This window comes from Hippocampus zosterae, chromosome 11 (assembly GCF_025434085.1).
Source record: "Hippocampus zosterae strain Florida chromosome 11, ASM2543408v3, whole genome shotgun sequence".
In the NCBI taxonomy this organism is placed as follows: domain Eukaryota; kingdom Metazoa; phylum Chordata; class Actinopteri; order Syngnathiformes; family Syngnathidae; genus Hippocampus; species Hippocampus zosterae.
Window position 1 is genome coordinate 10,086,324 of NC_067461.1, and position 15,881 is coordinate 10,102,204.

Below are 15,881 nucleotides of genomic sequence, written 5' to 3' on the forward strand. Positions count from 1 at the left end.
ATTGAAATGATGTGTCTTTCGTTCTCCAATTTGTAACATCGCCTTTTGAGAGAGGAGATTTTTTTTTTTTATACAGTGGAAAACAAAATGTCGACCAGTAAGACTACAGTCAGGTTTGATAAATGAATGTCGCTGCAGAGTCACAGGGGCTCAGGATCAAATCCCCAACCTTTGAGTTGGGAAACACATCACTACCTGAGCTAAGTTGGTCCATGTGCCGTGCGATTGGCTGACAACCTCGCATCTAAACCACAGTCAGTTGGGATCCAGCACACTTGCAACCCTCACATAAAAGAAGTAAAACTGTAATCTTACTTGATATTCCAAGTTGCTTTTTGATCTGCCCGAGTTTTGTTTTCATTACATGAGAGCGTTGATGATATCGCAACAGGAGTGGCCTTCTTCCGTGTAACCATTGTCAATATACGTGCCATAAAATGTAAATAAGTTGGAAAATGGGTAAAAAAAAAGAGTGTTTGCCTTCCTCGGATGCCTTCGTAGCTTCATCGATTGTCACTTCCGTTTCTATTCTTGCACACTGATTTGCCAGCCAACAGCCAATCAGAGTGATCGTTTGTTCCCGACAGCCTCAGATGACCGACAATGTTGCATTGACCAAAAAACTGCCAGACAAGGCGGGACATGGCTGTCCACTTTACGTGTCTTTACTTTATGAGGACCTGCTACAAAAAATGGATTGGTATTCATCCCCCATAAAAGGTGACGACCCCACAGTGATGCCATGGAGGTAAAACAAGATGAGCCAAGACCCTGAAATTGAACTTTTTCTTCTCAAACACATCGGCTAGCATCCTCCAACCAACTGTTTTTGCATTCTGCTGTCATTTTGTCATGTGGGTCGCCCATTGAGTCATTTTTATTAATATACAGTGATGAGATGAGCTGCAGAGGCCAGCGTTTGCATCAATTGGTCGAAGGCCAGAGAACTGGGGGGGGGGGGGGGGGGCTCCTCTTTCCCCATCATGGCACTCGACCAGCTGAAAGAAACGATCTGATTGTTTTTTGCACATTGCACCATTGCTAAATGTTTCTTGCTGTCAGTCTGGCTGCAGCCATATTTCAAGCAGCTTGCAACATTCTGCTATTATTCTGGAACATCACATGGGTTTATGATGAGCACCAGAGCCTCTTTCTTTTGAAACCTGAGAAGGAAGGAAGGAAGTGGGTGGTGGTATTTAAATGAAGATGACAACTGATTAAAGCAACGCTGTTGGGGGGTTCAGATGATTTTTGGAACACTTGGATGGGAGGTGTTGACTCCTCACCCCTTGTCATCTTCTCCAGCTGGGCATTGGTCCTGAGGGGTTTTGAAGAACATTCCCAGATAGAAGAAGAAAATTAGTCAGAGTGACTTGAACATGTACTTTTCTTGTAACTTTTTCCTCTGCTTGAGAACTCTTGTGTTTGAGTTTTTTTTTTTTTTGCGCTGGATCCTTTGAGTTCCCATGGGAATGGTGGTGCCACCCAGAGCAACCTTGACCAGTTTTTGGACTTTACTGCAGATCTCATGTGACATTGCACATACCGGTAATTAATTTGGATTCCCGAAAACCCAAAAGCCAGTTCTTTGTGTTTTATGTTCTTTTTATTCTCTTCTGGGGAGTTGCTACTGAGCGGAAAAGCATTATCAGTCTTGCTTGCCTGCTGGGGTGATAAAAAAGAAAAGAAAAAAAGTGCAGTGTTGGTCTTGTTGATTTATTCCAAGTTCTGCTTCATGGGTCATCAGAGAAGGGAGGAATTGATAAAAGACCCCCAAATTTCTGTTTTTCTCCAGTGGCCACTCTCACCAGCTGGCAGTCTTGGACTCGGAAAAGAAGCGGGCTTTGTGATGGGGGGGAGGCCTGCTGGGCCCGCTCTAAACACACCCACGGGGCTTCGGGAGAGTGGAGCTGGGAAAAGAGAGAAAACAGAGGCCCCAAAACAGCAGCCAATGACCCTGGCCTGATGCAAACAGTTTTGCTCGATTGCAATGACACCACCAAGGAGGAGAATGATCCCACTCGGAAGCTTTCATGGATCAAAGTAGAAAATATTGTGAACTAGAATTTAGAGAGCGGATCTCCACCAACGTTCAACTAATTATTAGAATTGAGGCAAACGCGTGGGAAAATTGACTGGCTTTTTCGGTTTCCACGATCAATAGCGTGCGCTCGTAAAAAAGAGGCAGTAGATGTCAGAGAATGGCCGTCATTATGAAAAGACATGGTTAGCTATCCTGCTAACAGACACGAGTCAACATCAACATGCCTGCTCACTGGCCTTGTCAAACAACAAAACTGTTTTGTCTTTTACGGCGGTTGCTTTGCAGTTAGCAAACGTAGCATGAGTTGAAATGCTATTTAGTCTTTCATTGACTACTTTTTCATTTTATTTTATTAATTTACTATTTTATTAATTTCATTTCATTCACATTGCCCCTTTTGTTCAAATCCCTTTTTAACCCCTTCATGCACCATTAATGATAACCTGTAACCTGATAACATGCTAAGCTGTCTAGCGTAGTAACCGCTGTCCCTCAAAGGGTTTAAATACTGTACACCACGTTGTGATATCCGCACCAGGTCAAATCTCTGGTCGTAAGTCGGGGACTCATCAAAAAGTAATTTGGATATCAAGCAACTTTGTGTCGAGATGTATTGAGTAAGTCAAAACTCAAAACAACATCAGCTGTCAATATTTTAACACACAAAGTCAGAAAAGAAAAGGAAACATAGAAAAATATTGTTCGTGGTCTCGCGTGTTTTATTTTCAATGTATAGGCTAAGATTCTCATGTTCCTGACAAAATGTTTTGGAGAGGTGATGACAGGTGTTGGCAACTCGGGGTAATATAAAATGTATACACTGTACCACTTTTCAAGGGAAAAAAACATTACCTAAAAATTGAGAAGGAAAAAAAAAACCCACAGGGAACCAAGCTGATAAGGCCGTACCATGTTTTATCTTGATTGAAATGCCAAAAAGATAATATATATTTCTCTTTTTTTATTATTTATTAATTTTTTTTACAAGCCATACGTCTGTTCCCGTTTTAGTTAGTGCTGGACTTCCTGGATGTAAGAAGAAGAAACAAATGATCGCTTTGCATTATTATTTAGATTGCCACCAAAGTTGAATGTGTTCTGCTTTGGGCATATGTGACTTCATAAAACATAAATAAATGCTGCTCTAAACAATACCTCTCACTGTTGTGTTTTTACTCCTGGTGGAGGTCTGTAATGGCATTGATGGCATTCCTCTGAGATCACAAAAATGTATTTTTTACGCCCCATATGCCATGACTGGAGAAGAGTTTGAAGTTTGACAGACCTTTGTAACGTGCGGTGCAGGGGCACCTCAACATCTTAAAGCAAAGCCAAATAAACTGAGCACTGGTGCCAAATGTTCAAGTGGATTTCAAAAAGATTCATGCATTATCCAAAGTTAAAAAAAAGGAAAGCCCACAACATGTAGAGAAAGAATAATAAACAGAAAGAAGCCCAAGTTGAGCGGGGAAAGGATTGTCAGCTATATTGACTGTGTCAGTGTTTGTGGTCAAAAAGGAAGTAGATTGATGTGGTGTCAAGGCAACAGCATAATAGTCTGAATTACGTTGGGTTGGTAAGATCCAAAAGGTGCATCTCGCTAAATTTCTTGGCTCAACTACCCAAGATCAGTGCCGGTAGTAAAACAAATAGTGCTTGGTTGAGCACTATTTCTTTTTTTGATTTCTAACTTCTGACACTGCTTCCAACAGTAAAAAGTCTACAAAGTATGATTAAATGGACACAATTTGGACATTTTGTAATTGACACTGATTGCAAACGTGTTCATGACGTGTCATTCCTAACTGTGAAAAGTCACATGTCAGAAGTGTCATCAACTAAGCGCCTCCTTTTATTTTTTTTGTACTACCTGCAGGCGAACCACGATTGAGTCCCGCCTACCATTTGAGAACCACCGATGTCGTCCTCACAGCTGCAAATGTTCAGTCGTTTCTCTCGCAGGTAAGCCATTGCTATAAGGTTCTCTTTGTATTCACTACTTTATCCTACAAGGACTTTCATTTCCACGCACGGCTGCATCTTTTGATCTGAAATGTTTACGTTGTGTTACTACATTCTTAAATAAGGATTGTACAGTACATTGCCTATCAGCCGATAATTATTGCCAGGCTGTGCCCTAAATATCAGTCAGATTGTTTTAGCGCAGCAATCATCCATTACAGGGAAAAAAAAGAAAAAAATGTTGCTTTTTGCCTAATTACCTATGACATCAACTGCCGAATGATCCATGATATTCCATGACACAATTTATCCTGCCAGTCAAGATCAGAGGCGACTTGAGTGACATAATGGAAACTATTAGTGTAGCAGCTTCAACCTCAATGCATTTCTGTTCAAAATCCACCATTATAGCACATATAGGATTCTCTCAAATTGCCATGTTAGGAGGGGGTGGGGGATGGGGGGAGGTAACACCCACATGCGCCCCGCAGCATTGTCTGCCACTCCACATGCTCCCATGTAGTTTGTTCCACTTCCCCCGATGGTTTCCATAAACTTCTTACCACCAACTCTTTTTTTCTTGCCACGCTTAGAAATCAAATAGCTTTTTTTTCCTTTTTTTTTCAAGCCTCCCTCATTAAAAGGCTTCTTCATTCAAGTTTCCAGCCGGCGTGCACTCTCGGGGTTGAGCAAGTAAACAACAGAAAGGTCCAAATCAGTGGGAAAAAAAATGTCTAATGGTGTCAAATGTCATTTGCCCTTGCCCACCAGAAAGGCATGACACAATACAGGCATGATCAACCTGGGACTCCAAACGCAATAATGCAGTGAGGGTCAAAATATAAATATGTACATGGAAAAAAAAAGATGAAAGAGGGAATAGAGAGAGAAAATAGGAAGTCTTTAATACACCATTCTTGAAAAATGTAGCAAACATATCAAAATGCACCAAAGTTTGATTTAGAAGTTAACTTATACAAACATAACTGTGCGCTCATTTGCCCGGCACTGATTGGTTGCTTTCATCACCCATTTGGTGTGCAGGCAGGTGCTCAGTGAACATGTATTCTTCGATCCTTCCGTAATGTTCTGCTGCCTTCTTACTGTCTTGCTTGATCGAGAGTTGATGCTCCTCCAGAATTTCACGACCCAAGTCGATGTGTTTTCTTCCATTGTGCATTGTTTCGCTACGCGGCTCCGATTCGTGTTTCTCTTTCATTCCTGACTGCTTGCAGGGCCTTTGAATGCGAATGCTCAGTACCATCGTTGTTCCTTCAGTCATTAGCCGGATCAGATGTAAACCATTATAAGCAAAAGTGATTGCATGCATCCAGTATGCTGACATCTATCGTCGTTGAATTAACCCAAATATGTTGATTTTAGGTGTGGGGTCACCTTTCCTTGCCCTGCTATTTGCCAGCGTCACAACTTCCTCGCACTCTGCATGTGAGCGTGTCAACGTCTATTAGCTTGGACACCCGAGGGAATGCATATGTTGGAGGGAGGATGATGAGGAAAGCCCAGGTGAGGTGTTTTCTCACGGAACCTCACTTCCACGTGCCACCAGCTCATTAGAGTTTCCAGCCACTCGGTCCGTTCTCCACTTAGGCACACGCGCATTCCTGCTCAAGCCATCTCACGCCAAGGCGCCAAATCATACAAGACGCTTTTGTGAAAACAGGTTATTAACGTCCTGTGATCTCCTCAGTGTCAGTATGTTGGCATGGAAAGCCGCGTACAATCAAAAGGCAATTTTAACAACGCTTTAATCCTAAATTTAGCTGGAGCATCGTTTGGAAGCAAAATGGAAAAAGTTGATGAAACGGCCTTGGAAGGCGACATACTTGAAGTGGTCTTGGCTCGGAAATAGTTTTAGGACTCTGAAGGGTTGATTGATGCAGTCCAATTTTCATGTCCCCGTTTCACGCTGCGAGTGAAATTGACCGGAATACGTCTTTGTACTTTACCAAGAGCATGACCGAGTTAATATTTTCATTTCACTGGAAAATCGGACTTTTCTGCCGCGATTAGGAATATCATCGCATCATAATGTGACATTTTTAGATGGCGGTGTTTTAACGGGAACTCCATACTTGAGTCTGATTGGACAGCAACGCAAGTGTAACTGGCTACAAAAGAAATGTGATTGATCACCTGCGTGGGTGGAATGGTGAAGATGATGAATGCGTCAGCTATACTTCCTTGACGTGTGTGGGAAGATGTAAGAAAGTTGAAGCTTGGTCACACACCCACAACACAAACGCACACATATGAATACACTGCATGAGAAACAGTTTACGGTGTGAGTAGCGTTGCAGTTCTACTCTAATACAACCGCAAGAATAAACACATTGTGAAATTAATAGACGGTCATCATTCTCAACAATTTTATTTGAAGTGTGCATCTCATTTTGTGGCAAACGAACAGGTGTACTTCTTTTGTCTCCTCATGTAATAGTCAAGACGGGAACAGCGATGCACACAACAACCTCGGTATGAACACATTTTAAACAATGTGACATCAACCACAGTTCGCAGTATGACGCCGCAACAACACGCACACACTCCTGCGCTATTCACATCTCTATCAAACTGTGCCACGGTCACGCGGCACCCGCTTTGTTCCCCAAACAGCGTCTTTGAAGAAAGCCTCCGATGGGCCTCTTTGACATGTATTGTTTGGGCAAGGGAATTTAGACCCCTCAGTCCCTGGCCTTGGCCCTCGTCTGCAAAGCAACCACTGGGCAAGGCTGCCACTGTGACTAATGCCCCATAGTCGAGCCTCTGGGCATGCATGCGTGTGTGTTTTTGAGTCAGGGAATGAGAGAAAGTGTGACTAATGTCTGCAGAATAGTATTTATACATTATGGAGCCATTAGTACTTTTGGCTCTTGGATGGAACAGCAGGGAGGGAGACAAGCATTGTCGTGCTCCCGGTAGCTCCCCTTGCACAGACCCCCACCCCACAGCCCCACACCCCAAATTCAATTTCTTGCCACCATCCCGACAGCCATGTCCAAGAAAGTTGAACCAATGAGTTTCAAGGCAATCTTATGTTGCAAAACCATATGACGTTTCACTACGGTGCAAACGGTGTCATTGACTCATCCTCAGAAGGGGTCAGGCATTTAGTGCCTAGCGGCATGTCATGCATTGAAACATCAAGATTTTAAGCCGTGGAACATAAAGATACCTGAATGCTATTTCTCACGAAATATGTCATCTCACTATAACGTGAGACTTATTTACACATTTTAATTAATCCGAGTGGATCCGAGTGGCAGCTTCTGTGCTGTCGTTTTGTTTTGCAACAAATTTGGTTTCAATATTTAGGTTGTCGTACTGTTCAAATGCCCAGTAATTGCTGAACGGAGTTTTAATCACCATAGTTTTCATTTGCATCACATTCCCATGGAATTAAAACTCAACTGTTTGCTCGGGAGGACCATGCGCTTCATTTTTTATTTCATGACATCGCCCCCAACTGGTCTGGCATCTATGTTAGTGTTTTTCATAAAGGCTCTCCATTGAGCTTGAACCTATTCCAACTGACTGCATGAGAGGCAGCGTGCACCCTGAACTGGCCACCGGCCAATCATAGGTCACATAGCCAAAAACAAGAATTCACACTCACATTCACACCCATAGAAAATTTTGTTCTCTTCCAAAAAGCTAACAAGTATGTTTTGGGAATATGGGAGAAAGCTGGAGTACCCAGAGAGAACACGAACAAGCAAACCTAGCACATTCTGGCCGACATTAGAATCCCGAATCTCAGGCCTGGGGAGGCAGACGGCCAAACCACAATTCCATCATGCTGTCCTTGACCACATTGTCTTGATGTGAAAGTTTATACTAAGTAGTTGTATAGCCGTGGAAGTTACAGAAATGACCACAAAGCACCTACTTAGGGGGATTATCCCCCCAAACCACAATATATATATAAAATATTAAACATTTCAATGTATATAAATTAAATGAAAAACAAATTGGTCACCACAGCTGTTGACATGAATCAGCCTTGATATATGAATTGCAATCACTTTTCATCATGTTTCCAAGTCTAGACAGACCCAGACAAAGAAAATATTACCTTTCAGTTACGGAAAGGCCTCAATTCATATGTTATTTATATAACACAGAGGAAGTCCCCAGTGGAGTGCCCTAATGGTACCAGCAGATAAAACGCTCTACAAACACAGATAAGAGATAATAACTTGGGAGTCGGGGAGTGTGTGGTGTGGGGGCGGGGGCACAAAGAGAAAACGCCAATGATAACATCAACAGGCTCGTTTAGTCTTATTGACATCAGAACAAATCGTGACATTTCGTTGGCAAAGATGATAAAAGTCCAAGTGTTCTGTTCAGGATGTTGAGTGAGATCAGCAAGGTCAAGCAAGATTGGTCCCTCATTGGGGGCAACGTTGGAAGAAGTGTGTGTGTGTGTGTGTGTGTGTGTGTATAAAAGAAGCAAGGTGTAAAAATACCATACCACTCCAAGATAAACCCTCTCTCCCACGGCCTGCCACTTACAGAGTCTTGGAGCGTGGGAGTGTGTGAGGGGGTTGTCCTGTGAGTATGTGTCTTGGGTGCGTGTGTGTGTGTGTGTGCGCGCGGGTGCAGGAGGTTTCCCTTCACCTAGCAGAAAAGCTCCATTGATGTCGGCTGTCACTACTCGCAAGTGCGTACAGGAAGGTCAGCGCGAAGCTCTTGGCGATTTTCCACCGACAAACACTCGAGCATGCGTGCGTGCTTCCCCGTATTTGCGTGGAAGTGTAGGGCATTTTCAGAGTGTGACTCATGCATAATTGAAAGGGGGAAATCTGTTTGCGTGTGGCTGGAGAGAGGTGCACACGTGGCCCTGAGGAAGACGAAGGAAGCTTTTACAATTAGTGACTCAATGCTCTGAGGCTCATCTGTGGAGCTCGTAACATGTAGCTTGGCAGGTAATAATTGGCAATTCATAAAACATCATTTGAGTTTTGGGTACCATGTTCGATGGCATTTAGAGACAAAACTTTAGACTCTAAACAAAAGTGAAAGTAATAAATGACCGTAGAATAAATAGATTTGTTTCTCTCTCTCTCTCTCTTCTCTCTCTCTCTCTCTCTTTATATATATATATATTTATATATATATATATAGGCTGCTGAACAAAAAATAATAATAATAATAATTGAATGATGTGGAAAACAATTGTAAATAACACTGCGACTTATCCATATTTGTATTTATATTGCACTTAATTGAACGGTGTTTGTTTTTTTCTTCTTTCTTCTTTCATGCTGCTGTAGACTGTAAATTTCCCCAGTGTGGGACAAATAAAGGATGTCTCAATTATACATTAAATGCACACAGCGGCCCGGTGGTTAGCGTGTCACAGTGCAGAGGTTCGATTCCAGCCGCGGCCTTTTTGTGTGGAATCTGCATGTTCTCCCTGTGCCTGCGTGGGTTTTTTGCGGGTACTCCGGTTTCCTCCCACATTCCAAAAACAATGCATGACAGCCTGATTGAACACTCTCAATTGTCCCTCAGTATGAGTGTGAGCCCTGCGATTGGCTGGCAACCGCTTCAGGGTGTCCCCCGCCTACTGCCCGAAGACAGCTGGGATAGGCTCCAGCACCCCCTGCCAACCTTGTGAGCGAATCAGGAAATGGATGGATGAATTATAACTACCCACACACACACAGGCAAGGCAGTCATATTTTAACAGTCATTGAAATAAACAAAAGCAGCTGATGAAAAATACCACTCACCATGTTGCTAAATGTAGTTGTACCCTGTGGATTAAATGGTGTTTCGCATTGCGTGTTAGCATTAAGAGGACTTCAAAGTTCTGTGGTTTGGTTAAATATGCAGCATGTAAATCTTTGTTTCATATTTAGTTTTATAGTGAACTTCAACTGGTTGCGGTAATCAACAGCTGGAGGCAGGCACTTGGCTATTTGAACTGTTCGCTATCTGACCAACTGCTGTCTGGTGTGAAGCCGCAGTTCAAAGTCGCGCTCATAGCTCGGATTTTTCCGAATAACTCAAGGCAACAAATCAGCCAAGCGACATATGCCGGGTTACTCATATGTTGAGGTAATAGCTGTTCTATTACATTACACTGGAGTTTAAGGATGATGGTTCAAAAAAAGAAAAGAAAAGAAAAAGCCAAGCAGAACAAGGTTTTCCAGTGTTCTCTTTGACATTTTCACATGTAACACAAACAGCTTTTAAGTAGCTTTCAACCGCCTTCTCCTCAGACTCCTCAGCCTTTCCAGCTGGGCCCTGCCAGCGACCTGTCAGGTCAATAAACCGCGACCTTTGGCGGCGGGCATCCGATAAAGTTTCTCAGTTTAAACTGTGGCAGCCCGAATCGATGTAATTTACCATGTGCTCCAGTAAATGAGCACTGGGCACTTTGTGACAGGCGGGCAAGTGGACGAGTAGCCCAGCCGTTGAGCCGCCATGTTCGATGTTCATCACAGTGACAATGACCTACTTGAATGTGCCATCTCATCTTTAATGTCAAAGTAATCACTGGCTGATATTTTAAGAGGAGGAGGGGAAAAAAAACTCCTTGGTCGATATTCGTCAGGCGTGCGACATAAGACGAATGCGAGTTTTCACTGTGTGGTGCTTGGATGTGGCCTTTCAGCATTTAGGGTTTATTTGCTTGCCGAGTGCGCAGCCCTTTAAACTAACGTCTCAACTCGGATCCGACACAGATTGATGGTGGTCGCGCAAACACGTCCGATGCCGAGCGAGCAGGCCAATGTTGAAGGCGGTGACCTGAAGCAGAGGTTCCGTCGGAGGCTGTCCCAGTCTGAGGTCCCTCTGCCTGCCAGAGCCACATTTTAATCACAAGCATAATTTGAATCTACACTAATGAATACAAATGACTCCCAGGACTCCACAAGACGAGAGTGATAGATCATTATTGCCGCTAACATTCACATATCTGACACCTCTTTTCAATTAGCGGCCCCTGTGGAGCTGATCACCAAGGCCCCCTCGCTCAAATGAAGACAAACGACGGCCCTCGCCATGCGGTGGATCTTCCCTCGCTTCTTTAATGGCTTTCTAATTTAGGAACATCTTTGACACGACGTGATTTGGCATCAGGCTTTTTTTTTCCCCCCCTCCATTCTAAGAAGTTGACGTGAAAGTCACATAATAGAAAGCAGGTGTTAATCAACCTTACTCAGATGTGACACGCAATTCAAGAGGGAGTTTGACAAAGAGAAGATCGTCCTTGCCACTCACTGACACCGAGCATTCACTTTGTAAAGACGCTTTTGTATCCATTTCGTCATAAATCCTTTTTTTTAAATTATCCCTCCGAATGGCTTTTAAAGTTCGAAGGAACTTACTTAGAGTTGCGTAACCCTATCACCACAGTTTGGAATTTGAATGTGAATAAACAGAGTACACTAGTAGAATGTACACAATGTACTCAAGTAGATATACAGATAGAGCAAGATAGCGTGACTTGACTTAGGAATTGCTCAGTTCAGTGTGTTTGTGATTTTTGTAGACGCGCTACGCCTCACCGGGTGTTCGTGCCTCACCCCCTGGCGCATCTGCAAATTTGGGTAAAATAAAGAGCGGACTACATTTTAGACAGGTCTGCACCTGGAGTTGGTCATGATAAATTTGGAGCTCTGCGGATGTGTGTGGCAGATGTCATTGGATTTCATCCATAAGTATAACACCAGTGTGGCACAATCCCTCTGAATCAATCTCCAAATTAATTCATTAAATTAATTATCAAGGCGAGAGTTTGCCAATGTCTTGCACGGACCCCGGGAAGTATTTCTGATTCGAAGAAAATTTGCGGAACCAAAAATACACTCGCTGGGTTCTGTACCTACGTTGGAAGGTAAAGTGCAACATCTCCCCTTTCGGATGATGCTCTTGGTCGTGTATGGGACGTGAGCCATAGGGGAGTGCATTGTACCGCCCCTTGTGTGTCTGTGTCCACCTCAATAGTGACGGGGGAGGAGAGTGCTATTTAAATATTTTTAAAGTGATAATGATTGTAATTCAACGAATTGATTTCAACAATGATTCAGAGTGACTGTCCCAGGCTGGTGTGATATTTAAGAATGAAATCCAGACATGTCCACTGCCATTGAAGTATGGACTTTGGATTTTGTCTTTCTCCGTTTCACTAAAATATGTCGCTTAGCATTCAGAAATCACATGTGGGATGTATGTCCACAGGTAGAAGCATTTCAACATTTGACATACTATATCTAGAATAAAACCATCATTTTTCAAATAGAATACAAATACATTGCAGTCAATGACTGCCACGAATCTGGAACCGATGGACGCGAGCCAACAAATCCAAGTCATGCAACTCCGTCACTATCCAAATTCTTCATTCAAGTTCATATTTCGACGTCAAATGATGCACTGTCTGGGTTTACTTTGTGCTGTATTAGTCACAGTGTTACGTGAGAGCCCACTTAAAGTCCACCACAGAAAACCCCGAGTCAAAGCTCTTTTATAAGAAACTGACTTTGGAGCGAACATGCCATAGGTGACCAAAAATCATCATCGGTTTCCTTTGACAAGTGTGTGGTTTGTCTGTGGAGAGGAATGAATGGCGTCTCTGTGTCTCTCAGTCAGTGGGATGTCATCACAGATGAGCCTGTGGGGGGTCACGAGTGCCCTGCTGGATTATGACAGTCAGTCCGCTTCAGCCGAGCAGTGGGTGGGAGAGGGTCATCTCCAAAATCTTATCTTAACTCACAAAGTCTGGTCAAGGTCCTCATGTTTGTGCAAAGGCAGACGGAATGAAAAGAAAATATGGATTTGGTGACAGCCTTAATGATATTCTTTTTGATCTCACACATCAAGCACACAAACTTGATCGATAAAGATTTCTCTGAACTACACACAGATAGCTGAAACTATCACGTTTGATTTTATCCATTTAAATTCATTCAAGATGGATCGGCGATGCAGTTTTAAATACTTGCAGGAAATAATACTCTGCAGACCACATGCAGCATCCTCAAAATGGATGATGAAAACCTGCTGGTTTTAACCCAGTAGGATGTATTTTAAGTTGAACAAATCAATAGAGCGAAACTGAAGTTTAAGGTTGCAATTTGCCCAAAATGTTTGAAAAAAAGGGCCCTTAAAATGCACAGTAGTCTTTCTCCTGAGACTTCATCTCTATGAGCATTTTAAAAAATCATCTCCACAAAAATTAAGTCATGTTACTTAACACAATGTCTGTAAGTGACATTTTGATCAGTTCAAAATGGTTTCAAAATGTGACTCAAATTGATTTTCAATCGCGCCTGTCCTATTCCAGTTTACTTTTTTTTGCACAAGACCTGATACACCCAAGACATATTGTCAACCTCTTCGAGGGCAAGTTTTCTATTTTATATTCCTCGTTACAGATGTATTACCCATACCGAGCATATCAAATATCTGCACACCCCTGCTCATATGGCACGTTTTGGTGGTTCAAAAAAAAAAGAGTCCACAATTAATTAGCGTCTACCATGACCATTTATAGAACAGTGTGCACACTCGTCACTGTATATCAGATGTGTATTATTTTTATTCGACCCTCTCGAAAATATTTTCTTTCTCAATTGATTTGTAGAAATTATAGGTCACAGTAATAGAGGAAAACCATTTGAAATGATTTTGGTCTCATTTTTGCATATCCATACCTGTCAACTCATACGGTTTAGCCATAGTTCATACGGATTTTGTGGTGAATCTTACGTATATGGCCGTATCGCACAAATCATACGGATTCTGAAAATTTACGTCCCCCCCACCCACGGGTAGTTTCATTAGCTTTTGCCCAGAATGGTGCTAGTCTACCCAAATGCTTTCATTTCCGGTAACTTTCCTGTAAATCACGTGGTTCCTAGTTGAAAACGCGGTTCCTAGTTGGTTCCTAGTTGAAACTCGAGTGCTGAATAGCTATTTATTTCTGTGTTTTCAATCTTTGGAGTTGGTGAAAAAAGTAACACAGGAATACAACTCTGAACACAGTAATGCCACTAAGTAGAATGCTGATTAGACATTAACCAGACATTGTATTATGGAGATCTAAAATAAATATCATTGAAAATTTTGTGGGTGGTTTTTCTACCGTTATTTTGACATATAAAATGCTTTAAATATGTTATAAGTATTTTTTGCTCTTTATAAGGATTTTTTTGGTAGTTTATACAGGTTGGCGCTCCGAAAAGTTGACAGGTATGCATATCATATAAAGCTGGCATTTGAATATGAGTGTGTAGACTTTTTATACCCACTGTATATAGTCACCCACAAAAAGCACCAAGGACATGAATGTGTTAGCCTTGCCATTCTGTTGTGGTAGCCAAAAATCCTTCAATGGTGCAAAAGTTGAAGGATTATGTCTAACAGCTTTAATTGGAGAAGACATGGAAGCGGACTATAGGATTTCCAAATAAAGCCACACATGTGTTGATGATTTCTTGTTTGCATCGGTTACCACCGTTTATGTGGTCCTTAACCATTACACCCTTTGACGTGGCGGTAAAAGTTGACAGGGGAGGAAATGTGTGCTAGAAATACAGTGTTACACACTGTGCCCAACGGGGAGCCCCATGATTTACGTGCGAGCTCATTTTGACACCCTCCTCCCGGCCGCCTTTAAATCACAACCCCTCCCGCTGGAGCTTCCTATAAACATCCTCCGAAATGTCATTATTTGCCTCTGTTATTTATACTTTAGAGCACATATAGTAGTTCCTGCATGTACCCATATTGTGAAAGGACTAAAATGGCCTATTGATGGGTATATAATACTGAGAATTTGACGCAGTGTGAGACATTGCTTGCCAAATAGTGATCCCCAAGCTTCCATCTATCTAGTGCATCAGCACTTCATAATGAGTCGAAATACATTTTGGTTATTTTGTGATTTTATGCACTTCTTATTGTTAGTATGCAGGGTTGACTGGTTAGCACGTCCACCTCACTGTGCAGAGGTGCAGGGTTCAATTCTAGCTCTGATCTTCTTGTGGGGAGTTTGCATGTTCTCCCTGCACCTGCGTGGGTTTTCTCCGGGTACTCCGGTGTCCTCCCACATTCCAAAAACATGCATGGGAGGTTAATGTAACACTCTAAATTGTCCCTAGGTGCGTGCGTGAACGCAGATGGATTTGTCTCTGTGTGCGCTGCGATCGGCTGGCAACCAGTTTAGGGTGCACTCCGCCTACTGCCCGAAGACAGCTGAGATTGGCTTCAGCACGCCCCGGGACCCTAGGGAGGATAAACGGATTAGAAAATGGATCGATGGATGACTGGATAATTAGTATGCTTAATAGTGTGCTCACTCACTAAAGCTACCCTGAAAAAAGAGTGTTGGAGTGTTGAATCTACTCAATCTTTTTTCATCAAGCGGTGGTTTGTTAATGTGTGGCCTGCGATTGGCTGGCAACTAGTTCAGGGTGTACCCCACCTGCTGCCCAAAGACAGCTGGGCTAGGCTCCAATCATGCTTGTGACCTGTGTGAGGATAAATGGACCAGACCGTGATCGGATGGATGGATGGATGGATGCCATTATTAAAGTTGGGACCTCACACTTATGCAGTATAGCACATGTAATGCCGTCATTTCCATTATGAACCAATTATTCGACCCTTTTCGCAAAGTGGTACATGTTTGAGTCCACATGCTTCAAATATTGTCTGACTGGGGATGAATGGTAAACAGGCAGAAAAAAGGGAGTCAATCTCCCCCTCCTTCTCCCTCAGCATCAGGTTCATATGCGTAAGGAGCGTGCAGGGCATTTCCATGCTGTCACAAAGCCCTCCGTGAGAGCGACTTATTTACCCTGCAGTAAAAGCCGAGAGGGAGTCTAGGCTGCAGTAAAAG

General features: G+C 42.8%; 1 protein-coding gene and 1 long non-coding RNA gene across 2 annotated transcripts in view; both read left to right on the forward strand.

Moving 5' to 3' along the window:
- The window catches only part of rrp12 (ribosomal RNA processing 12 homolog), a 101,099-nt gene that overhangs the window by 63,117 nt on the left and 22,101 nt on the right, over positions 1–15,881 (forward strand). The gene's annotated exons all lie outside the window — the stretch shown is intronic.
- The window catches only part of LOC127609933 (uncharacterized), a 76,088-nt gene that overhangs the window by 49,844 nt on the left and 10,363 nt on the right, over positions 1–15,881 (forward strand). The window contains exon 7 of the long non-coding RNA XR_007964702.1: positions 3,921–4,006. This is a non-coding gene — a long non-coding RNA (uncharacterized LOC127609933). The remainder of the gene's footprint in view (positions 1–3,920; positions 4,007–15,881) is intronic.